This window comes from Tupaia chinensis, unplaced genomic scaffold (assembly GCF_000334495.1).
Source record: "Tupaia chinensis unplaced genomic scaffold, TupChi_1.0 Scaffold138322_1, whole genome shotgun sequence".
Classification (NCBI taxonomy): domain Eukaryota; kingdom Metazoa; phylum Chordata; class Mammalia; order Scandentia; family Tupaiidae; genus Tupaia; species Tupaia belangeri.
Window position 1 is genome coordinate 1,179,522 of NW_006198219.1, and position 26,950 is coordinate 1,206,471.

The following is a 26,950-nucleotide window of genomic DNA, read 5'->3' on the forward strand; positions in this document are numbered from 1 at the left end:
ATGGGATATAACGAGTATTTTCCAGGTTCTTCTCTTTCCTTCCACTGAAAAGATATAGAGCAGTCTACAGTTTTGACTGTATCTCACACAACTGTCGAATAACCAAGCCTGGTCTCTTACCCATGATTTCTGACCACAAAACATGTATTCTGTCATTATACTAAGTCTAGTTTTGTAGCCTATCTAATATCTAACCACAGTTTATAGCACTTTTTGCAAGATGAAATGGCACTGAGCAAAGAGGTATAATGATAAACTTGTATTTTAGGAGTTTGAGGCTTCTAAAATCCTTTCTCAACCATACTTCTACTTTGTGACTTGGCAAGTAAGTAACATCTGTGTGCTCTAGTTACCAGATTGAAAAATGTAAACACTTTTTAACTTTACTTTTAGCTTTATATAATGTCTCACCAACTACATATAAGCTATTCCTAGGCAAGAATCTAGCCTGCAAGTACCAGACTGAAAACTACCTGTTATTGAGCATATAGAAATAACTATAATATGTGATCCATTGAACTACATGACCCCTAAAGTTCCATGCAAAATGAGTAAATACTCAGAGAGCATCCAGAAACACTCAGTAACTGCCTAGTAAATAAGCCAAAGTACCTCTGATTGACATTAGTTGGTGAATAAATCATTTGATACTCACAGCAAGTGAACCAAAAGCAAATTGAGATATTCTAGGAAGCAAGGTGAATCAGACAACAGTCTGGAAAAAAATTATTTTTTAATGAATTTAACTCCTGGTAATCAGGATTGGCAGTAGAAATTAGCATAAACACACCATCCAAATGATAATGCAACTAGAACACTGTTATAAATTCTTAATGCCTCTTTTAAGAATAGAAAATGACAACTCATCAAAGAACAATTCATCAGGGTTCACTGAACACTGACCCAAGCACTTCATTGCTCTGATCTGTGGAACCCATTCCAATTTTCCAGGCAAAATGCTTAGAGCAGAGAAAAGAGAATTTTCTATATTAATAGTCTAGATTGGTAGATTTCAAAATTTCTTGGCTGATGAAAACTATGCCATTTTTCAAAAGAATTAGTAGGCAAAAATCCAATATAATAACAGTAATGGCAATAACTGATATTTATTGAGCACTAATTGCAATGTGCCAAGTCTTAATCTAAATGTATTAATTCACTTAAATCTCGTAAGACAATCCAGAGATAGGTAATATTATTAACCCCAACTACATCAGATGAAGAAAGTTGGTAATAATGAGATTAAGTATATTGTGGAAATCACCCAAACTGAAGGAGCCAGGTTTTAACTCAAGACTACCTAGAAGCCCAGTTATATTATTTGCTTCCATATGTAAAACAAATATAACAAAACAAGTTATCCTAATAAGACAGCTATCAATTTTCTGAAGATGCCATTCGGGAGCGGAGTTACAGAAATAAACATAAGTTTCCCTATAGTGACAATGAATGTTCTGAGCAACTACATGTAACTACAGTAGATGTGATAGGATTATGGAGAAGTAATGGTCACTTGACACTCTATATACCCAAGAGATGATCAATAGCCATAGTAGTTAGGTGAGGATATTAAGGGAAAAAAAAGACCTGATTATAAATTCCATATGGTAGATACCTTAACATCAATCTTTTTCCTGACAAGTACTTGCATTTTTAATAATAATGAACTCCTTACAAGTGCAACTCTTTTCTCCTTCTGAGGGTTTTTTGTCTTTCTGCTAGGGAAAGTAGAACATATTCCCTAATCCCAGTCCCCTGTCACCAATGAATGTAAGTGACCAAGATAGACCAGAAAAGAGACTATGACCAACAAACCATCACCAAAACTTAATTTACCTGGGACACTCAAGCCCACTACCCTGATCACACACCATTATAATATTTTCTTGTTCAAAAGGTATAGGCAGGAACACAGACCTTATATAGTAGCAAAGAAACTTCCACCTGCTTTAAAAAAGACTTCGTGATTCAACTCAGTGTATATACAGCCCCTTGTGTTCTCAGCTGCAATGAAACCAAGATAGCAGTGACACAGTATCATCCTCTAAGTATAGTGTAATAATCTTGATTGTCTTTATTATTTCTAAACTTTCAATTTGTTAGACATTTATTTCTTGTTATAGGTGAAGTATTTTACCCTTATATGCTTTTTCCTCAACAGTAAACAACTTCAGTGACTCTTCTGATCTGGCCACAGTGGGAAAGAAGAAGCACTCATTTCAGCATCCCAGAAGCAGCTGCAGGGGTAAGATATTTCTAGGATAAATATAGACCAGGGTTAAACACAATGGAGGCCAGCAGGTGGCATGGAGATCAAGGTGCTGGAGCCCACATTACCAGTGACTGCACAATTCAAATCTCAGATCTGGCAACTTGAAAATCACACTGGGTGTGTGTGTGCCCAAAATACCAAGAGGAGAATGAGAAGAAGGGATGATGGTATAGTCATCCCCCTCTAGTTGGAGGAGGGTGATTTCTCTTTCTCTCTCTCTCTCTCTCTCTCTCTCTCTCTCTCTCTCTCTGTCTTTTTTGAGTGCACATGCCCAAAAGCAAATCAACCCAATGGACGTTTAATCAATTTTGGTAATAGTTGTGAAGACTCAAAAACACTAACCATACATAATAATCTTTGTCTTGGTTTTATGTGTGTATTATACAGATTTTAACAACAGTATGATTTGGCTATTCCAGAAGAAAAATCCTCTATTCAGGAAAAAAAGTATGTAAATAGGATAGTTCTGATAGGTCAATGGTATTGAAGGAAAACCTTTGTCATACTTAAATTAGAAAATTTCTAGTTGCTACCAGAGAAATGGTATTGCATCAGTCCTTTACAAAAGTTCTACTTATTAATAGCCTTTTCAAAAGACGTAAGCAATAAATGAGGAACATATATCAGTTTATAATAACAGTAAATTTGGCTTGAGGTTTTGAAAGCCTATTATTTAGATATACAACTAGATAACTATTATTCCTACTGTGATCAGTGATTACAAAATATGCAAGTATGAGACTGCTATGATTCACTGATTAATGTTTTTTGACATTCAATCTTACTATTTTTCAGGTGGAAAAACAGATGCCTATACAAGCCTCTTGGTAAAGTATGACATAATATCAGGAGTTCACACCGGAAAGTTTGTCATTGATAACAGTAATTTAACAGCACGTTTTTAAAAAGTTGATAAAATTGCCACACAGCTCTAGAATGCACAGAAGTTGTAAGATTTTGTAGTCATTTACAAAGGAACATAAAAAATAAAGTACCATTTTTCCCAAGAGAAATGGAAATGCAATCTCCTAAGCAACATCTATTCATGTTGGAATTTTTATTAGCTTTCTGTAATGGAATGTCTATTAAGTATATATTGTTTTGTGCTTCTAGATAGTTTTCACATCTTCTTAAGTGAACATAAGATCGGTATTGCATTATGAAAAGTACCATTCACACATTGTAATTACAAGTTTGTAATGCAATGGGCTGGATAAGGCAAAATAAATTCTAGAATCTAAGTAGGGCAAATGTGTTAAGATGAATGATAACTTTATCACTTATTCCACTGAGGCCATGGAAAAAGAATACAAAAATCTGGGGTTCGAAGCCAGCTTTTATTGTTTTTAAAGCCAAATGTTTGAAAATGTGATGACATCTAGTGGCAAACTCAGCTCATTACTATTGAATAAACATTGAAAAAGATCTATGCCATCCCCACACACACCATTTTAAGCCCTTTCAAAATAAAGAAATAAAAAGATGCTCATGGAAAGTTTAAAGTACAAGTTTATTTTGTAGCAAAAAAAGTTTTGCTATCCATGCATATTTTTCACAATATGCATTTTCTTTGGACTTTTAGAAGAGCACCAGTAAATCTGGAATTTTTGGTCAACAGGAGAGACTGAAAGAGTGAAAATTTCTATGACTAAGAGAATATACTTCCATTAAATGAGAAAAAGTTGTCAAAGTGAGAAAGGGATGGCAATTTAACAGGGGAGGGTAGTGTCCACTGACCTTCACATCACTGCATGTTAGTATTCCATGTGAACATGTACACAAATTTTTTTGGAGTCAGTAACTCAATCACTCTTTTAAAAAGTAAATGTCAGATTGCTATGCTTCACAGGTTACCTGAAGGTATGTATACTAACAAGAAGGGGACACAGAGAGAGAGTGGGAGAAAGCAGCCCCATAAGGCATGGTCATGCCATGATCCCTTCTCCTCCATTTCTTCCTCCCTTTGGTACTTTGGGCATACAGGCATATGCTCCTGGCATTGTCTCTTCAAGCCACTGGGTCCAAGACTTGAACTTTGTAGTGATTAGTTATGGGAAATCCAATTCCCTTAACCATAGGTTGGCCCTCATTTCTTCTTCTTGTTTCTTTTTTTTTTTTCCAATTGCCAGAGGGCATTGGTACACACCAAAGAGAGAGGAAGAGAAAGAGAAAGCACCCCTATGAGTATGGTCATGCCACAATCCATTTTCCTATACTTTTCCATCCCGTCAGGATTTGGGGCAGACATACACACACTTCTGACATGATTTTTTATTTTTTTAAACAATTATTTTAACTTTATTTATTTATTTATTTATTTTTAATTTGACCAGAGAGAGACAGAATAAGGTGGGGGGGGAGGGAGGGAGGGAAGGAGAAAGGAGGGAGAAAAAGGAGAGGGAAAGAAAGAAAATGAGAAAGCAAGCCACCAGCTCCAAGACTCAAATAGCAGTCAGTTTTGTGGGAGTCCAGTGCCCTTAACCACCATGCCAACCACCATGCCAACTGCCAGTCCCTCTGGCATGTTTTTCAAGCTGGTAGAGTAGGGATTCAATCCACATTTGGCCATGTGGGAATTGACTCCCAAGCATAGTGCTTAATTACTGCATTATGAGAGTGGCCCAAATAATAATCTTAACGATGACAATTAAATGAACAAATTTTTTTTTAGCATCTATTCTAAGAACATGTGAAAATGTCTACTTTCCAAAAAATAATGGGTAAAAGTTTGGTTTTCTTTATTAATTACCTAGTTTCAAGTATGTATCTATAATGCAATAATGAATCTAAGACAAAAGTCATAGAGGACTGTTCAGGAAGTAAAATCCACTATATGTTTTGAGAAAAAATCATGTCTACCTAGTTTAATTTCAACTCAGCTAAATTAGACTTAAGATCTATCTAGCTTGAACAAAGGATCACAGTAACTAGCAAACTAGTCATTTTTAGCAATGTAACAACTTCTAGTCATTTTGCTAATCTAGTAAACTTTTAGGCTTACTTCCTCCTACCTAAGAAAAAAAAATTAAGGAATAAAAAGAGGAGACTAGCCCCACAGTATAGCAGCTAAGGCTGTACAGAGGAAGCTGGATTTCACAAGGAGAATAGAGTTCGAGTCCCAGCAAGCCACCAAGCATCCACATGTGTACCCAGGACTCTGGCAGAAACATAGAACTGGAGGAAAAAATTATTACAGTGTGACTAGGCCCTACTGGGTGAATGTTTTCCCAATCTCTCTCTTCTCTCCCTGTTTCTCATGTGTCTTTGTGCATACTTTATCAAGAATAAAGAAGAAAAAAATTTTAAAGGAAGGAAAGGAAGGAAGGAGAGAAGAAAGGAAAAAAGAAAGGGAGAAGATAGTAAAACTCATAAAGGTGATAGCTTTTCTATAGCGGACAGACTAACATATCTATACAGATAGTCTCCTGGAACTAGGCTCTCCATGAAGTAAAACCATAGTAAAAAATGCAGATCAAGAGCAGAAGCACACAGCTCAGGGAGACTTTCTAAGCCTTATATGTAGTCCAATTGCTCAGTGGGTGGGCTACTGTTTTTTATTGTTTTAGTAAACTGTCAGAACAATGCTCAGAATCTTATTCTTTTCCAGATTCCTTTCAAAGTCAGGTTGCCCTAACCATACCTTATAGCACAGCCTAAAGATATGACTATTCTTCCAAACAACTTCAGAGAGCAAAATCAAAGGAATGAGCACAGGGAATATTCAACAATTGAAAGGATCTCAGAAAGAGAGCTTTGATTTTAAATATTTAATATAAATTACCCCCCTCCCCTGCACACACACAGGAGAAAGGGAAAGAAGAGGCCACTATCTAATATGCGGGTAAAGAAACAGTCATGTTGGCCAAGGCTGTCAGTTTGCAAGACAAGAAATGATGTGGGTCTGAACAAAAGCAGTGAGATTAAAATTGGAAAATGTGACCTGATTTTAGAGATACTAAGGAGATAAATTGAATAAGGCTCACTGACCAGTCAGATGTGGAATATAAAGGGAATAGAAACATTTGGATAATTTTTCCACTTCTGGTTTAGGAGGGAAGTTAAATGGTAATGCCATTACTGAGCTTGGAAATTTAGAAAGAGCTAAGGGGAGATAGCAAAAAGAGAAAAAAATTAGCTTTTTTCAAGTTGAGAAAGATTATCTGTGGGACATTAAAATGACCTACTCAGCTGTTGAATATATGTACCTGAAGTTCCAAAGATAGGTACTGGCAGATGATCTGGGCATCAGCTTTTAAATTATTAAATAAATTTCAGGGAAGAGTGAATAAACCATACCCAAAAACTAATGATTCGAAATTTTTGGATTCTACCTCTTCCATTCCAAATTTAATTCATATTATATATATACATATATATATGTATACACACACACACACACACACACACATACATAATATATAGCAGTTATTTAGCACATATTAAATGTTAATACCTTGTCAAATAAAGAAAGTGATAGATGAAGGAGTTAGTTCATAACTTTAGAAACTCAGTCTTAGGAGGAGGGGGGAGAAGAGCCATATAAACAAGGTAGAATGTAGTAAGGGTTTTGCTGTTGCAGGAAATCAGAAGGCTGAGGTATGAAATGCAGCACTCCAGAGAAACAAGAACAACTCTTTATTATTACACTAGCGGGCACAGGCTTGGAGGAGTTAACACTCCCACCACCACCCTCCACCTCCGCCCCACAAAGTTTACTCTAAAGAAGAAAGGGTTAGATAAGTGGGGTGTCTCACTCCTCAAAGCCTCAGATTTCTTTTAACATTTCAAAGTGGGAAAGGCAGAGACTTAGCAGTGGCCTGGAGAGCCTCAGTAATTGCTGGCCTTGGGCTATTGTGAGTTCCAGATGTCTCCACACCATGAAGAGGTGTGGTCAGGAGAGGCCTGGTGTAGGCCTCATTACAACTGCCCACATCATACTGACGACCTGTGACAAGATAGGCTCTTTAAAACTACTCTTAATTCTCTGGGAACCAGTTAGCGTAATGGCTATGTCGCTGGACTCCCACGTAGTCGACCGCGGTTCGTGTCCCGGACCCAGTGGCTTAAAACTCACGCCGGGCGCGTGTGCGTGCCTGCCCAAGATCCCGAGAGGAGAATGGAGGAGAAGGGATTGTGGTGTGACCATCCCCTCTGGGGGGTGATTTCTCGCTTTCTGTCTCTATGTCTCTCTCTGTCTGTCTGGCGAGCGCACGCGCCCTACAGTGAAAATCTCTCCAAAAAAAAAAAACTACTATTAATTCTCTGAGCCAATTCAAAGTTTGACTTATGTAGGCAGAGTGACTGGCATATTATAAGCTCCCAAAGACCACCTTGAGAATCATGTATCAATGACACCCCTTTTAGAGATGGTTGAAAAGATTTACTAAGGGAACCAGCAGTTAGCATAAGGGCTATGTCGCTGGACTCCCATGTAGTCGACCGCGGTTTGCGTCCCAGACCCAGTGGCTTAAAACTCATGCGTGCCCAAGATCCCAAGAGGAGAAGGAGGAGAAGGGATTGTGGTGTGACCGTCCCCCCTGGGGGGTGATTTCTCGCTTTCTGTCTCTATGTCTCTGTCTGGCGAGCGCACATACCCTATAGCGAAAAACTCTCAAAAAAAAAAAAAAGATTTACTAAGAGAGTTTAGATAACTTACTAACTTCCCAGTGCTAGAGAGTGGAGAAGATGCAACTGACACTGATATTGGTCTGACATCAAGCTTCATAAACTCTCCATATTGTTCTACTACTTCTCAAAGTCTATAGAAGAGAGGAAAGAAAGAATGTAGAAGGGGAGAAAGGAGAAAAGGACTTCATTCTGCCTCTGGATGGGAAGTTATACACACCATTATCACAGAAGGAGGGACGTATGAGCTGGTGTTTGAAGAAAAAAATACCACAGAATTGCAGGAGTGAATTCCAATTCCAAGCTGGAGGAAAATATAGTTGGCCCTCAGTATTTGCAAGGAGGTTGCCTCCATGTTCACCAAAATCCATAGATACTCAACTTTATTTTTTTAAAGAGGTTTTGACTATAGGCCATTTGTGTTCACCAGAGAGAGAGAGACAATAGCAAGAAATCACTCCCGTAGGTGGGGAGTGACCACATCACAATACCTTCTCCTCCATTCTCTTGGGATTTGGGGCATGTATGCACACATGCCTGGTGTGAGTTTCAAGTTGCTAGTCCAGGACTCAAACTGTGGTCAACATGTGGGAGTTCAGTTCCCTAACCACTATACCACCTGCTGGCCCTTATACTCAACTTTCTTATATGTTTCAGCAATGTAAATCTTAGAGTATTGATCATAACCTACACACATCCTCTTGTATGCTTTAAATTATGTTTTACATATAATACCTAATACAATGAAAATGCAATGTGAATAATTGCTGTACTATATTGTTAGAAAATAATGACAAGGAAAAAAGTCTGTACATGTTCACTACAAATTTTTTCAAATATTTTCAATCCATGACTAGGTAAAATTGTACATATGGAGCCTGCAGATATGAAGGGATGACCATGTATACAAAATAATCTAGGTCAAATACACACAGCATATTTTGAGTGATGAAAGTCCAATGTGATTGGAGAGTTAGGAGTTCAAAAGGAGATTTGAGAGTGTGGTGGAAAAAACAATGTATGTACTGTTTAAAACTATATAATGCTGAAAGTGTTGCCTAGGAATAGATTATGAAGTGCCTTAAAAACTGTGCTAATTAATTTAATGCTATTGACAACAAATTTGTTGTTTTAAGGAGGAAAAGAGGTATGACTAGAGGAGGATATTAGAGAAAGATAATTTGAGAGAAGTGTGGTGAAGCATTAAAATGCTTGGTGATAAAAACATTTTTAGGTATCTATTTAATAAACTAATTGAAAAATGAGGTAACCCAAACAGAGTGACAGAAACAACAAAAGAGGAAGAGAATCTCAAAGTTGGTATAGACATGCAACCATTAAGACTTACGGACTCATTTCTCTGGATAAAAGAAAGAAGAGTCAATGATGGCTGTTTCCACCAGAGATGACTGAAACTTAATTTTATTAAGAAGATGGAGGTACAGAAGAGGAGGAGGAGAAAATTACCAGAGAATGGTGGTCAGCCAGGTGACCTTTGAAACGTTCTAGGGCCGACCAGGAAAACATGATAATTGGCCGCTCAGATATGAGGTCTGGTTTGAAGATTGAGGTTTGTGGAACTCAGTATAACTGAGTCCATGGCAATGGATAAGATAATGAGAATCTCAAAGAGTCAAGAATTCATCCTTTGGTAATGTCATTATTCACAGGCTTCTGAAAAGAAACTGATAGTTATCAAAAGTTAAGAGGAAAGTTGGGGGCACTGGACTCCCACATGGCCCACCATGGTTCAAGTCCTGAACCTGGCATCTTGCTTTCTCACTTTTTCTCTCTCTCTTACTCTGCCCCTCTTGGGTCAAATTAAAATAAATAAATAAATACAGTTAAATAATTTTTTTTGGGGGGGGGATACGTTTTTGCTATAGGGCGCATGCTCTCGCCAGAAAGGCAGAGACAGAGAGACAGAAAGTGAGAAATCACTCCCCGGGGGGATGACCATGCCACAATCCCTTCTCCTCTATTCTCCTCTCCACATCTTGGGCACGTACGCACATGCACCTGGTGTGAGTTTAAGCCTCCGGGTCCAGGACTCAAACCACAGTCAACTACATGGGAGCCCAACAACATAGCCATTATGCTAACTACTGGTCCCAATAAAATAATTCTTTAAAAAAATTTTAAGAGAAAAATTCAGTGGTGATTTGAAGCTAAAGGATGCTTTGTTGGGACTGGCAGGTGGCATGGTGATTAAGGGCACTGGACGCCCACATGGCTGACTGTGGTTAAAGTCCCACACCTGGTGGCTTGCTTTCTCACTTTCCCCCTCTCTCACTCTGTCCCCCTCTGGTCAAATTAAAATAAATAAATGAATACGTAAAGTTAAATAATTCTTTTTGTTTTTTTAAATAAAGGAAGATGGCAGCTGAGAGGAAGCCACCAGATAACAGGTCTTTAGTAACTTTGGAGATGTGCCCTTCTGTAGAATGATGGATATGGTAATCCTGGGGAGTTTGAAGAAGACTAAAGCAATACAGGCCTTTATTTCCTATTTGGCAGCAAAGAATATAAACAGTATAAAGCACTAAAGGGATTCAAGACTAAAGAAAGTTGCAAATGTTCTAAGTATGTGGACATTTTTATATTATTGACAAGCTATTAAAGAGCCAATAAATAAGAAAATTCTGAAGATGTGAAAGAGCTGGAAAATAACAGTAATTCTTAAGAGTCAGTAGGGAATCTTTTTATTTTTTAAAGAATCTTTTTTTTGTATAGAGCACGTGCACACACCCAAGAGACAGAGAAAGACTGAAAGACAAAGTGAGAAATCACCACCCCCCCCAGGGGAGATGGCCATACAGCAATCCTTTCTTCTCCATTCTCCTCGTGGGATTTTGGGCACACATGCACATGTACCTGGCATGAGTTTTAAGCCATCAGGTCCAGGACTCAAACTGTGGCCGACTATGTGAGAGTCCAGTAACATAACCATTACGCCATATGCTGGTCCCAGTAAGGAATACTTAACAATAACAAAACTCTCAAGCTCTTATTTTTCATATTGCTTTTCCTTTATTTGATTGTCAATATCCCAATGTTTTCAGAGGAAAGAAATTCAGCTCACTGATGCTAGGAGCCCAAGATAAATACTTTTAAAACCAGTTGTTGGCCTTTTTCAGGCAGTCATTTTATATAATTTCTTCAGACACATAATTGGCAATTTTTGCAACATCAAGCAATCCAGGTACCCAAATCAAGGTGTTTGTTGGCAGATACCTATGGTTTCAGAGCATGGCACCGAGCCTAGTAGCCTTCCTCCTCTACTCTTCACCTTTTATTTACAGCTGTCTCACTCTCTTTTTTTTTGGGGGGGGGGAGGTTTATGCTATAGGGCGCATGCGCTCGCCAGACAGACAGAGAGAGACAGAGAGACAGAAAGCGAGAAATCACCTCCCAGGGGGGATGGCCACGCCGCAATCCCTTCTCCTCCAATCTCCTCTAGGGATCTTGGGCACGCACACACATGCGCCCGGCGTGAGTCTTAAGCCACCAGGTCCAGGACGCGAACTGCGGTCAACTACATGGCAGTTCAGCGACATAGCCATTACGCTAACTGCTGGTCCCACAGCTGTCTCACTCTCTATATATCTTATAAAGTGTTTATGGAATAAAGCACTCTCTCATTATTCTCTCTTCACTTACTTCAGGATTTATCTCACCTACTACTAATAACCTGGTATGATTTATAATACATAATTTACTTTCACCCATTATAGGCATATAAGGCTAACTCGTAAGGCTTTTTAAATACTAATCTAATCCTTACTAAAGCCAAGCCTATCTCTTTTCCCAATTGTTTCACAGAATACCTTATTTGTACATTTTTAAGGCAGGAGAAGTTTCACTACACACAACCCAATGACTTAACCCTAAGAGACTCTACCTTACTCCATTCAGGGAACAGACTTCACTTGTTTTGTCTTTGTTTTTCATACATATCCCAAATTCAGGACCAATCTTCTAGGGGTCTTTTCACAAACAAGTCATAATACCTACTTCAAAATATATTCTAAATGCCTTAAGAGTATTGGTTCTCACATCAACGAGAGTTTAGGTGTAGCCACTACCTCAAGGAAAGTAAATGGATTGGTTGACTTATAAATTATTTTCCTATGTGGCATAATTATCTGTTCTTGAGAAATTTCAGGAAAAGGTTCTAGGTTATTGATACTGGTCTCTGTATTTCTTCTTTGGCTACTTTTAGCCCTTCATCACCTAAATCTGGGCCTATTTTCCATGTAACTGAAGTTGGGAAGATAGGGAAGAACAAGTTTGGGAAGAAAGGAACAAGTTTGAAAAGTTTTAGAGGAAAATCTAGAGTCAGATACTTCACTCTGAAACTCAGACAAAAATGCAAGACTAGAGATAACACTTCCTAATTTGAAAGTGCTTCCCTTTTTTATTTCAGGAGAGAGCCTTCATATTTGCAAAGTGGAGAAGATGGCTCAGATAACATTGTATTCTACTTCCTCCAAATTGGCACTTATCAGTTCCAATGTCAGGATCTGTCATAAGTGACAAAAACCAGTACTAGTTTTTCAAGGATTAACATAAAAAAAGTAGACCCAAGCCTTGAATAATCTCTCTTAGTAATTAGAAACATAAATGGTGATGAGATTTCAGATGATAAGTTCTCATCCATGAGATGAGAATAAATGGATTTTATTTAACCAAGTGAACAGTTGTTTTTAGCTCATTTTTTTTCCCTTTTATTCAGCTTTCAAGTTAATATAAATGACTTGGGGCTGGAAGAAGGGTAGTAACAGGGGAAGAAAATTAGTAGTAAATATGAGCTATGAAAAAACAAGGGAGGCAAGATTTGGTGTGCCTTAGCAAAAAAGAGGAAGTGGTGTTTTCATAAGAAGCTACCACTGTTAAGTACTTGAGTTCAAAATAAAATGTTCTTCATATTTATTAAATTAGAGAAAAATTAAGCAAAATTATTTTCCCCAAAACAGCATAGGGCCACTTCTGCTCTCCCTTGATAAGTTGTTAATGAAGGGAAATAATTAATGATGACATCTTATCACAATTCACCCACAAAATTTCCTTAGCAGAGACATTTTCTAGTTCGTACTTTATAAATGGATGTGAGCTTCAATATTCAAGCTTTTATTAAATGAACCAGTGTACTCTGTAACAGGTTCCTTGGCTCTCTCTCAAAAGCACAGCCCTCAAATCCAATGGTGTGGAGGGCTGACTGCCTAACTTTGGATGATGTCTTGCTACACTAATGCTTAGCATTAGATGGCACCACGATGTGAGTATAAGCAATCTAGGTTTAGGAGTCCAAAAACAGAGGTTCAGTGTCTGTATCCACCTAGAAAGTGATTTCACATTAGTTACCATCTGTTTGACAATCAGTTTCCTTTTTGATTTAAGAAAAAAAGATTTTATGTGTCCTGCAAACTTTTAAAAGCTTGAGTTTTCTTGTTATAAAAGCATTTAGGTTGATCATAATCATTATAACCAGTTAATAATACTTCTTTGATGATAGTGCTTCATCATTAAGAAAAACCAAGATATAGAATTACATTATTAACTCTTTGTATTTTTTCCAAGTTATCTCTAATTATGATCATATTAATGCAGATTAACATAAGAAGTAAATTATATAAACCACTATCTGGTATTTAAACTACCTAATATATTCAAAAGGACTTTCCTTTTTCTGAAGTCTTAATTTCTATATGAATTATGTACACCTCTGTTAGCAGCTGTTCTACTGTAATATGTTTCTTGGAGCACATAGGTGTGATGATATTAAGACCCACAAAATGCACAGAGAGATAAATATCCTCTTAGCCTATTCCAGTCTTATAATATTTCTTCCTGTGGTGAACAGTTTCTAGAGAGTCATTAAAACACTATTTTCCCTGCATAACTAGTAGCAGCATGGGGTTAAATCAAGTGAATAAATGACTAAATAGAGATCATTTTCTTAGAGAAATTGTTTTCTCATATTTATCTAAAGCTCATGAATTGTCTGATATTTGTCTGACCTATAATCATTTTTTAAATTATTAAGTAAACAACACATGTGCACACTTGCACTCATTTACATATCATGTAGAAGAGAAATAGATATGATGTTTTAACAGAAAAACCCTGAAGTATAGTACAAAGTTAAAATTCTAGAAAGTGAATTAAGTAATTAACTTCAAATGGTAATGATTTCTTGTGTTTTACCTGGCACACTCCCATCCTGGCATTGCCATTCATTCATTCATTCATGCATTTATTAAACGTATAGAGTCCCTGGCACCATACTGAGAAAATATAAAGATAGTCTCTATGATTAAAGGCTTCTCAATTTATGACTGTGCAATTTTTATAATAGAGAAATGTTCTAAGGACTAGGTGCTACAGAAAAGAGCACCTTTGTGGAATGTTTTTCAGTTCTTTCCACATCTCCTGTGCATGCCTCCTGTGCTCAATTCTTCTAGGAGGCAAGCCTTAGATTTACTTCAGTAACCTTACCCTCTGGCTTCAGGTTGGGTTCAGATGGTAAGAGAAAGTAGGCAGAGCGTATAAAGACACTGAGGACAGGGTATTTATCCCCGAGTTCTTTCTTGAGGGATTCTTACAGTTTGTACAACAAACTATATTTCCTTCCTGTTTGGCAGTCCTTTGCAGGGTAAACCACAAGGAATTGCCTCCTCTTGCCTCATCAGACCTAAGAGTGATTATAGCTCTCTGCTGTTGCTAGTTCTGGGGGTCTGCTCTACTTTTGTGCATTTCCCTTAATACTGTCTACACCTTGGTAAATAAGCTCTATATTAAACATTTCTCAAATTACTCACTTTGAATGTGTTGTTTAGTGCTTTCTTTTTTTTTTTTTTTTGCTATATCACCCAACCTCGATTAGGTTGGGAAGGATCATAGTTAGGAACAGAAAGTATATGTCCTGGTCACAGATAAGAAGCAAAAGTTGGACAGGAGAGGAAAGGGGGTAGAAAATGGACTTTGGGGACAAACGGATGACGTAATGGTTACATTGCTGGACTCCCACATAAATGACTGCAGGTCAAGTCCCAAACCCGACTGCTTGAAACTCAATGCTGTGTGTGTGTATGTGTGTATGTGTGTGTGTGTGTGTGTGTGTGTGTGTGTGTATGTGTGTGTGTGTGTGTGTGTGTGTGTGCGCGCGCGTGCGCGCATGCCCAAAATCCTGGAAGGAGAATGGAAGAGAAGGAATTGCAGCATGGCCACTCCCCAGGGGATGATTTATTGCTTTCTATCTCTGTCTCTCTCACAAGCACACACACCTCATAGCAAAAATCTCTTCTTAAAAAAAGAATAAAAGAAAGAAAATGGACTTTGAGTGTAAAATAAATTGTATTTGCAAAACTGTAGAGAACAAAGGATATTTGATATGTCTGAAGCGCCGAGAGTCATTAGGAAAGAGGACAACTAAACAGCCAAAGAGGCAGACAGGGGCTGGGTCATATAGAGTCTAGTATTCAAGGAATCTGAGTCTCATTATGAATGCAATTCATTTTTCCTTGAAGCATTTTGTTCAGTACTGTTTCAAAAGGTCACAACAATGGCATTTTGGAAGTCAGAGGGGAGAGATGTGAAATTGGAGACAGGAAGAGAATTTATCAGCTTATTACAATTATCCCAACAATATGTTTGATAAGTGATACACATCTGGAATAAGGTAATGCCAGAGGGGATTAAAAGAAGGGAATGGAGAAGCATATATCTGTTAGCACTTTGTGACCAATTACATATAGGGAGAAGGTAATGAGGAATACTGGCTCAAATGGCTGAAAAAATTAATTTTTGTTGAGGACTTACTATATGCTAGGCACTTTTCTTAGAGCTTTACATGTATTGACTTGTGTTTGACTTCTCAGTAATTACTTAAAATAGCAATATTTTTATTCTTTTTTTTCCCCAAATGTAGCAATCTATGTACAAATGGCTTAAACAACTTGTCTTAAGTCTCACAGATAGTAAGTAGAGATGACCAGATTATAGGAGGAGTAGGGGTTTGGAGAGGGAGTTGAGAAAAAGTATGAAATCATCAGGAATACCTTGATCTCTGACAGCTGTGAGATATTCAAGTAGATATGCCTGATAATTCTCCTCATAAGCAGTTGGAGACGCTGCCTTGAGTGCAGGCAATAAAGAAATAAAATGATTAATAGGACCAGACAGTGGCACAGCAGTTAAATACAATGTTCTGAGAGGCAGACCCAAATAGAAAGGTTCTGGCTTTATGTCTCCAGAGTATGCTAGACACACATATGCCCGTGGTCTGAGGATGGCTGAGGCTGGAAGTGGATCCCAATGTCAGGACCCTGTCAGTAATGCTGTCTCTTTCTCTTTCTCTTTGACTCTCTCACTCATGAAAGTGTGTGAGATACAAGAAAAGAAGGAAGAAAAAAAGAAACTTTAAAAAAGAAGAAATAAAATGGGTAGGGCTTGAACAGTTTCAACACATATTCTTCATAAGTGGAGTTTGGAGAGACAATATGACTCTGGGAGACTGTGCAGAAGGAAAAGGAGCTTAAGGTTGGAGACCAAGCAACATCAACATTGAACAAATAGAGAAAAAGAGGCACAAGCAATAGACCCAACAATCTGATCCTGTCCTAAACCTCCTCACTTATCTTCCACCTTTCCCCACAGAGTATCATCTACTACTGGGACCAGCAGATGGTGTAATGGTTACGTCACTGGACTTCCACAGGGCCGACTGCAGCTGGAGTCCCAGACCCAGTGACTTGAAACTCTTGCTAAGTTATGTGCATGCATGCCCAGAATCCTGAGAGGAGAACAGAGGAGAAGGGATTGTGGCATGGCCATCCCTCCAGGAGGTGATTTCTCACTTTCTGTTTCTCTGTTTCTGTCTCTCTGGCAAGTGCACATGCCCAATAGGGAAAAAAATCTCTCTTAAAAAAAAGAAGAGGGACCGACAGTTGGTGTGGTAGTTAAGGGTGCTAGACTCCCACATAGCTGACCACGGTTCAAGTCCTGGACCTGGTAGCTTGCTTCCTTACTTTCTCTCTGTCTCTCACTTTGTCCCTCTCTGGTTTAATTAAAAAATTAATCAATAACTAAAGTTAAATAAAATAATTATTTGAAAAAAAAAAAGAAGAGTATCATCTACTCCAGACAAATTTATCTATTTCTCTTGTATTTTGTTTTGTTTCTTTGGAGTAACTCCCTTTGGAAGGTGCCACTCATCAAACCTTCTCATTCCCTGGAATTATCTCAAATCCTACTGCCTCATTTTAATTTGGTCCCAATTATCTAATCTAGGATTTGCAAATCATATTTTCCTATAACTTTCAATAGGATTCCAGTTCCTTTTCATGGAGATTTATCTATCTTTGTTATTTTTTATCTTTGCTCTTTTCTGTACTGATATATTCCCAAATACATAATAGACCACCTAAATGAGAAAGTATTCTTCTTATAAACCATTGCTTCCAGAATAATGTTGTAGACACGGTAGATATTTGATAAGTACTAGGCACTCACTGATTTTGTGTTGATAAGGACTATATAATACAGATGTTAATAAGTACGTTCTCTAAGTATTTGGCAAAAACTATCAAACAATTGAAATATTTCACTTCTTCCTATCTTCTCTTCTCTCATATGTCCAGTGTCTTCATGTTTATCAAGATTGTCCTCTCTGAGTAATTGTCAATACAGATCTTTTCTGATTTAGCTCCTGTTCAAATTCATCTGACGCGATGCCTATCCCTCATGTGTGCAAATCAACAGCTGACTAGCCTAACTTTTTTTTTCTCTTCCAGATAGAAGGTGGAATTTCTAGGCTCCATTTAGAAGCAATGCCCTAGGTCTAGAAAAATTATTCTAGAATAGTAGAAATTCAAGCACTATAGAGCATATTCTGAGATAAGTAAAATTCATCATTATCTTCTTATTACATGCTTCTACTTCCTAATTATTTCTAAGATCTTGATTTTAAACTGAAATTATTAAGGTATTTGGGGTAGAATTTTTCCAAATTAAATTGATAACTTTGCTGTTTTTCATCACATGACTTGGAACCAACTTTAGGGATACAGGGAAATTTCCTTAAAACATATACAAAGAAGAATACCCTACTTTAATTTTTACCTTCTCATATGTTTGGCAAGAGTGAGCTATCCACTTACCTCAAATTTAAATCTTAAAAATCTTAATGTGTAAAATAAATACAAGCTCAAAAATAATGTTTGCTGTGTCTTTAAGATAAATTGTGAGTGCCTTTATTATTTCCTAGTAAAATTGTACATGAATTATTAAAAGTGGCATATGTAAGTGGTAATATTAATACAATACTAATTTAGGCTCTAATAATAGTCTCCCACTGATAGAAAAATGCTAGGAAAGATATGGTAACATTATTTCGGAAGCAGTTGTAGCTCATTATATGAACAGCAAAATATTGTGTTCTTTTTTATTTCTCTAAAATAATAGCACAGCTCCAAAGATCATCATCATTTTGACTTTCATCTAAAGAAAGGATTGTTATCGATGATCATAAGTAGCTCCAAAATTAATAAGCTTTTTTTTTTGTATTAAGTGCCATTTCTCACTAGTTGGCTTTCTATTTTAGAAACTAAGCATCTCTACAATTTTTTATCTTTTAAGAAATAAACTAACATTTAAATAATCCATATAGTAGTCAAAGTAAAATTCATGATGCATTTTTCTGTGTTTTTCTTTGTAAAAAACACATGTATACTTGTGCCACAAAAGGGTGCTCGCTCAGTGTCATACTCTCCCTGAGTCATTTTTGTGTCATTTAGAACTGTTAATTTATCCCAGTTATTCTAACTGCTACAATAGCCTTTAGTATTTTATCTGTTTGTAAGTTCTAACATACTCTTACAGTGGTCACTTCTGCCCCCATGCTTTGCCATAAGCAAAACAACTTGTGTGTCCTGTTTCCCCTCAGAGGGGCTCATTACTCCTTGGAATTTGGTTCAGTGTTTTCTCTATGTTTTTCTTTGCTGAAAAAAAATGCATCATGACTTTCCTCAAGGCCCAATAGCTATATTCATTTTAAATATCCACATAAGTATGGAATTCTGAAAATCTCTATGTGCTTGGAAACAGATTTGAGTTTTAGCTTCATTACTTACCAGCTTAAGCTATTAAGTCATGGTTTTTCTCACCTGTACACTGAGGACCTTAATAATGTGGAAATCACAAAACTAAAAAGATTCAATTAGCTACTAAGTGTAAAAGTTAAAGTGTTCTTAACTGAAGAAATTCTATAAAAAACTTCCTAACGTTATTCTAGGTCTTTAAAGAGCTTAATAATTCAATGTGATATAATGGAGGGAGAATGAGTTTTAAATTTTAACACTACTTTTTAATCATGGAAATTTAGATATTTAATACTTAAATGGCAAAAAGTTACTAAAGTTTCCACAAAGGATGCCAGAAGTTTCCAGGACAGTATCACTTCAATCATTATTTAAGAACAACAAAGAAAAAAAAAAAAAAACATGAAGCCAAATAATTTACAAAACCATATTTTGGGAGCCTATTGGGTAACTGAACCCACTGAGAAACCAAATGAACCAAGTGTATTCTCTGCTGAAACAAAGTGAAACTAAAAATTAGTAGCAGAAGTTATCTTGAAAATTAAGAAAGATATGTAAATTAGTCAACATAACTCTAAGTATATTCATGAATCAAAGAAAAATTGTAAGGGAAATTACAAAATACCAACATCAAAATTTTTGGAACACAGTTAATGTAGTGTTTAGAGGGAAATGTTTAGTGTACTATCAATAGCTTAAATTAGAGAGGAAGGAAGTTATCAAATCAGTAATAGAAACTTCTACCTCATAAAAATAGAAAAAGAAGAACAAATTAAACCCAAAGCAATTAGAAGGTAGGAAGCAATAAAGATAAGACTAATAAACATAAAATTCAAAATATAAAAACCAAAAAAGAAAATCAAACACAAAAGCTAGTTATCATAAAATGTCAATAAAACTGATATATTTTCAGAATGACTGATCCAAACATTAATTTTTTAATAAAAAAAGTGCACCATTACATATTGTGAAGTCAAAAGGATATAAATATTATGAACAATATAATATCTAAATTTTGAAAACTTAGATGAACTTGAAAAGTTCCTTGAAATACATAAACTATCAAAACTCACTCAAGGAGTAGATAAACTGACTACTCTAATGCCTATATACCAAATTTAATTTGGAACTTCAAATTTTCCTACAAAGAAAATCAAGGCCCATATAGCTTCACAAATGAATTCTATTAAATATCAAAGCAATAAGTAATATCAATTCCCCCAAATTTTCCAGGGAATAAAACAGAGAAGACACTTCTCAACTCATTTTATAACATTCATATTACTCTTATATCAAAACTAGACAAAGATATTACAAGAAAACTCATATACACTTATATAAAAATTCCTACAAAAAATAGCAAATAAAATACAGGATAATACCATATAATTAAATATACATGATCCCAGGAATCCAATAATTATTAAATATTCAAAAATTAATTATTTCATCATGTCAATAGACTGAAAACAGTAAAACTATTGATCAGCTGAATAGATGTCCCCCAAAAGACATTTAGCATAATTTAGTATCCATAACTTTCAGAAAAGGAGGGAATTTCCTTAGATATAAAGCTATTGAAATATAGGCAAAATGTGCATGCTGCAGACTAGAAAATATTGATAAGAAAAATTAAGGGAAACCAAAACTAATACTTGTATTTATAGGTCAACTCATTATTTTGAAGATGTCAAATCAGCCCAAACTGATGTAAAGATTCAGCATGATTGTTTTTGTAGAAACTATCGATCTGATTATAAAACTTAAACAGAAATGCAAACCAAAATAATTTTTTAAAAAAGTTTTAGAAGACTCACTCTGATTTTGGCAATACTATAAAGCTAAAGTAATCAATTACTTGTCTAAGTATGCACATGTCATTCAATGGAAAAAATAAGAAACTCAGAAATAATTTACATGTATATGATCATCTGACTTTTGGCAAAATTGCTAATGGCATAGATAGATGAAGAAGGGATCACCTTTTAAACAATAATACTAAAACCTCTATATGCAAAAAGAAGATCAAAGTGGAGAAAAGAGAAAAAAGGAGATGAGAGGAAAGAAAAGAAAAGGAAGAGAGAAAAGATTCTTGATCCTTTCCTTGTATCATATGTAAAAGTTAAAACAGGTCAGGCATGTAAATGTAAAAACTAAAACTATAAGCCTTTTAGAAGAAAACACTGAAGAAGATCAGTGTTTTGAAGATCTTTAGTCTTGACTTAGGCAGAGATTTCAATAGCACAATCCAGTTTTTAAATTAGTTACTATGATAATCAAAACTTGAACACTTCCACTTTCAAAAAAATTTTATTAAAAAAAAAAACGAGACCAGCAAATATTGTAATGGCTATGTCACTGGACTCCCATGTAGTCGACCACAGTTTGAATCCTGGGACATGGTGGCTTAAACTCACACCAGGCGTGTGTGCCCAAGATCCCAAGAGGAGAATGGAGGAGAAGGGATTGCAGCGTGGTCATCACTCCTGGGGGGTGATTTCTCACTTTCTGTCTCTCTGTCTCTCTCTGACTTTCTGGCAAGTGCACGTACCCTATAGTAAAAACCTCTCAATAAAACCATTTTTTTAAAAGCTACTTTTTTAAGAATTATTAATTTAATTTTATTTATTCATTCATTTTTTTTTAATATGACCAGAACGACACAGAGAGAGAGAGAGAGATTGAGAGAGGGAAAGTGAGAAAGCAAGCCACCAGTTCCAAGATTCGAACCATGGTCGGCCATGTGGGAGTCTAGCGCCTTTATCCACCACACCAGCAGATGGCATAATTGTTACATTGCTGACTCCCATGTAGTCAAACATGCAAGCAGTAGTTTGAGTCCTGACCCAGTGGTTTACAACTTAGGCTGAGCACATGTGTATGCATGTCCAAGATCCCAAGAGAAGAATGGAAGAGAAGGGATTGTGACATGACCATCCCCCCTCATGGGCGATTTCTCACTTTCCATCTCTCTCTGTCTCTTTCTGTCTCTCCAATGAGCACATATTCCCACAGCAAAAAATCTCTATCAAAAAAAAATTTTATTAATAAAAGCACAAGTCACAGACTGAAAGAAATGTTTACAAAATCCATATCTGATAAAGAATTAGGTATCCAAATTCAATTCTTATAATTCATGAATAAGAAGACAAATAACATGGGCCAGCACATGGCGTGGTAGTTAAAGGCACTGGAATCCCACATGGCTGACCATGGTTCAAGTCCTAGACCTGGTGGCTTGCTTTCTCACTTTCCCTCTCTCTCTTTTTCTCTCTCTCTCTGATTAAACTGGAAAATAATAACAATAAAGTTAAATAAAAATAATTTTCAAAGGAGAAGACAACAGAATTAAAAATGGGCAAAATATTTGAACACTTTGCAAAATAAGAATTTGTCTATTTCAAAGAAGAAATATTGGGCTGTCTTAGCAGCATGTAGTTAAAGGTTGTACATAGAAATCTGGACCCACATATCTAACCACAGTTTGTATCCTGGTTTTGGGAACTTGAAAGATATATAAGACACATGTCCATGAATGCTCATGATCCTTAAGACTGGAAAAATTAAGGAAAAAGAACCATGACATGACAATATCCCATTGGGAGGTGTTTCCATGTTTTTGTTCACCCCCATACATGTGAACATGGCTAATAGCAAAAAAAAAAAAAAAACATACATATATACTGATTAAAAAAGAATATGATCTTTATTATAATGCAATGAAATCCAAATGTGCATTGAAAAATGTTATAGTATACTGTGATACTATGTATACACAGTATACTATGTATACTGTGATACTATAGTATACTATACTATACATAGTATACTGTGATACAATTTTGTTTAGAAAAACACAATGCCTCCTAAAATTCTAAGGTTTATCTCAGTGCAACTATAACCCCATTGATAAACATAGATTAAAAATTGTTCTTTTTCATTTTTAATATAATTTGCAACCAAAACTTACTCATCCTTACACACACACACACACACACACACACACACACACACAAAATGATGTCCTTAAGTTAAACTTAAAATATCTTTTCTTAAAAATCCTATTTTAAAATTCGTCTTTTTACAAATCCCATTATTCTTGGTTAGGGAAGACTCCTTCTATTTAAATGTAAGCAAGAATATAAATTGTGTAAGTCGTATTTGAACAAGAATGCTTAGTATAGAAAAAAATGCAAATATCAATTCGATTTATAAATGAGTGCCTAGCAAGTGACAACAGCAACACTATGATCAGAAACTAAATCATCAGATTGTATGTCGAGTTTATATTCGTAACATAACTCTTCAGTGACTTCCCTGATCAATGTGTAAGACAAAAACTAATAAGCAAAAAGGTATCAGGTTACTCCCAATAAACAACAGAAGTTCTCAGTTGTGTATGTAAAACCAATGGCTCTTGGTTGATATGAAGTTACTGACAATCAGGTTTCTCAGCCTAACAGTTAACCAAGAAAAAGTAGAGAGCAGTTTTTCATGTCTGTTATTGCCTACCCATTGCCTTGTGCAGAAAAGTTTCTATTTTTTAATGAAATTATAACAAATCTTCTCCAAGAGAAGGAACGGAGCTATAGGATGAAAGGCTGACACAAATGCTAAGAGCAGGGATACAATCTGGTCTTGATTAACCCCTTCTCTGCCAGCTCATACAAAACTGGCTGTATTTCTTCCCCTTCACCACAGAGGTCTGTACATCCATCGTCGTAAAGCATGGCACATGAAAGCTACTGTTTTCAATTGAGAGAATGTATTTCTGGTTTGGAGGGAAAAATTCAAATCCAATTGGCAGTCTATAAAAGGGGTCTAGGAATTACAAGACCCTACATCCTCAGGATACACTTTTGTAAGTCTCTGGCCATACCCAGCTCTGCTTCTCTTTATGTTTCTCTTTATGACATTGCATTTGTGACGTCTTAACATAAGGGAACAGTAAAGCCACAATGCTTTAAGAGGTCCCAAGGAAAAAGAATGTGTATAAAATGAAGAGACCATAAGTCCATACATATACTAACATTGAATGTTGGGACTAAATGTAGATTTGACAATTTTACAGGCAAGTGGGTTTAAATACAAATCCATTCATTATTTGATAGGCAATTGTCTCCACAGCTTTCAGTTTACATAGTTATCATACCTTTACTCATTGTATAAAACTAAATAGAGGAAAAATCCAAAATATTACAGGAATGAATTTTAAAAAAAATAAAATCAAGAACTTTGTAATGCCTATAAATCACCAATTCACTGGTTTTACCATGTCTTCACTTATAAACAACTATTTCTAATTTTGTTTTATCTTTGCTTTTTCAAATACTTATTTCTTCATGCAAGTGTAGTACTATGATCTTACAAGAACTCAGCGTGAGTAAAATACTCTTTTTCAATCTCTTCCTAATGAGCTTTTGTTATGTACAATTTTACCTATCTCTAACTGGACCAGTAATTGACACCCACAGATTTTTTCACATTATAAACTCTTATCTCCCATAGTCCTCTACATGGAAATTACAAATTCTTCTTTCACTGGCTATGTTAAGATTATCTTTTTTAATGTATGAGAGTGTTTGTTGCCTGATTTTTAATCAGTATGTTCTTCTTTAGAACTGTACCTCACAGTAAAAAATGTCATAGACAATTTAATACATACTTAAAGAATAACCATTGGAGCAGGTTTCCAATGTTCACCACATAACTCTAAATATCGAAGGTGGTAAATATGTTTATATTCTCAATTTGTTTATACACACTATATCCGTGCTTTTAAAAGCCATTCTGTATCTTACAAAGATGTGTAATGATTATATGTAAATAAAATTATAATAAGTATTTAAAAAGGAAAAAAATGAAAAGGACAAAAGACAAGAAGTGACACCAAGATAAAATGTGACAATTTTAACAAAAGAAAAAGGGAGTGTATGATGAAACCTGGCCAGGGTTGCTCTGTCAGTGAGTACTGGATCAGCTTATCACTTCAGCAGCATTGGGCATAAAGTCTATGTTTGTGATTTTTCAATGTACACCATCCCTGCACACTAGCAAATGTTGCCTAATCAGTGGCTCTGAAATTTAACCAATTAAATTACTTTTCCCCTACTTTGAGATAGGGTTGAAAATAATAAATGGATGAGTGGAAATCTATGGAGTTTCTGTATCAAGACATCAACATTACATATCTAGAAAATAATTTATGAGGAGTGGCATCCACCTACTCTTTAGAAAGGAGTGTATTTTCTTCTCTGCCCTTCTTTCCATCATTGTAATGACCTCCAGGTATCTCAGTCTTATTCTTAAAGATCTGATTTATCCCTACTAGTTATTAGTATTTAGAATTTATCTCTTCTAAAAGATGGTAAATTCTTTGACAAAGGTGCAATGCCTTCATACACTTTATGTCCCCTAATGTACCTTCCATATATTAAGAGTTTACCATTATTACTTAATGGAAATAATCTATTTTAATTTTCAAGCCAAATGCAATTATTGTTCCTACTGTACTTATTTAAGTAGCCAAGCCAAAAGTAAAGAACTTGGAAGTTTTGTTTTGACTCATTTTCTGACTCAGGTTACACATTACTGATTCTGAAATGGCAGGTAAATTTAAGCCAAGATTTTCTTACTTCTTAGTAAGGCATTTATTTCATCATGACTTTATTTGTACTCTCAAAGTTTTCACTAGAGAATTATGGTCAGTCACAGATCTACTGGATTAGATGACAAATTACATCTGACATCACTTATTACATCTAAACATTATTATACACTCTCATTAATTTTTATCATTTCAATTGTGAGAGATCTAATCTTATAAAATGACTTTGAAAAAATAGCTGAAATATAATTGGCAACCTTCTGATCTTTCCCTGTGAAAAGACCCATCAATTTAAAATCTAAAATGATTCATCACTGACAATCAGGTCACTTATCATATCAGAAAGTATCAAAAAGCTGGTATTTTCCTCCTCTGTTGTGTATTTGGTGGGGCAGAAAGATGAACTTTATAGCTAGTTTAAAAGCTACCATAAGTATAGGATAATGTGAAAGTTATTTTGCACATTGAACTGTTAATGCTTACAGTGTTGTTTTATAATATTAAAGGAGTTTGAGGCAAACTCATTCTCAGGACTAAAGCAGAAAACTACACAGGATAATAGTTCAAGGTTGTTTTAGTGTCCTGTTTTAAGAAGTGATATTACCATAGCTGTTCTCCTAAACTGTTTCCCTCAAAGACAGTTTTTACAACCTTGGAATAACTCTACTGTCCTAAAATTTGTGGCTTGTTTACATGTTTCTTGGTGCTATGATTTGAATGTGTCTCCTAAACATTGATATGTTGAGACTAAGAGGGTGAAAACTTTATCAACTATAGTGTTGTAAAGGTAAGGCCTTTAGGAGAAGGTTAGGATTAAGGTCAATAAGATGATTGATTAATTTCTGGTGAATTTATAAAGAGAGGAAATGAGACAGAAACATGGGCACAGACATAAATGTTCCTGCTGTAACCTGTCTTGCCATGTAATCCACCAGCAAGAAGAGTCTCATCAGATGCAGCCCCTGGACCTGGATCTCCAAACCTTGAGCTGAATAAGCCTCTATTTTTATAAATTATCCAGAGTCAGGAAATTCTGTTATAGCAACCAAAAAGACTAGAACTGTTCAGAGAATACAGTACCTGCTAAGTGCAACACAATTTAGCACTAAGTTAGAAATCTCAATCAATTACTCTGAGATGGCTCACATCTAAGACCAAGAAATGCTTCTGAGTTGAGCCATTCCCTGACCTACCAACCCAGGGCTCTTTAATCAACTGCTGATTCTCCAATCATTTTGATTATGACCTCTCCTTTCCTCAGCCACGGTGGGCAACTGTTAATTTGTAATCTTTATCAATCTTATCAATACCTGCTCTGCTATAGACACAGTTAAGCCACAGTACCTA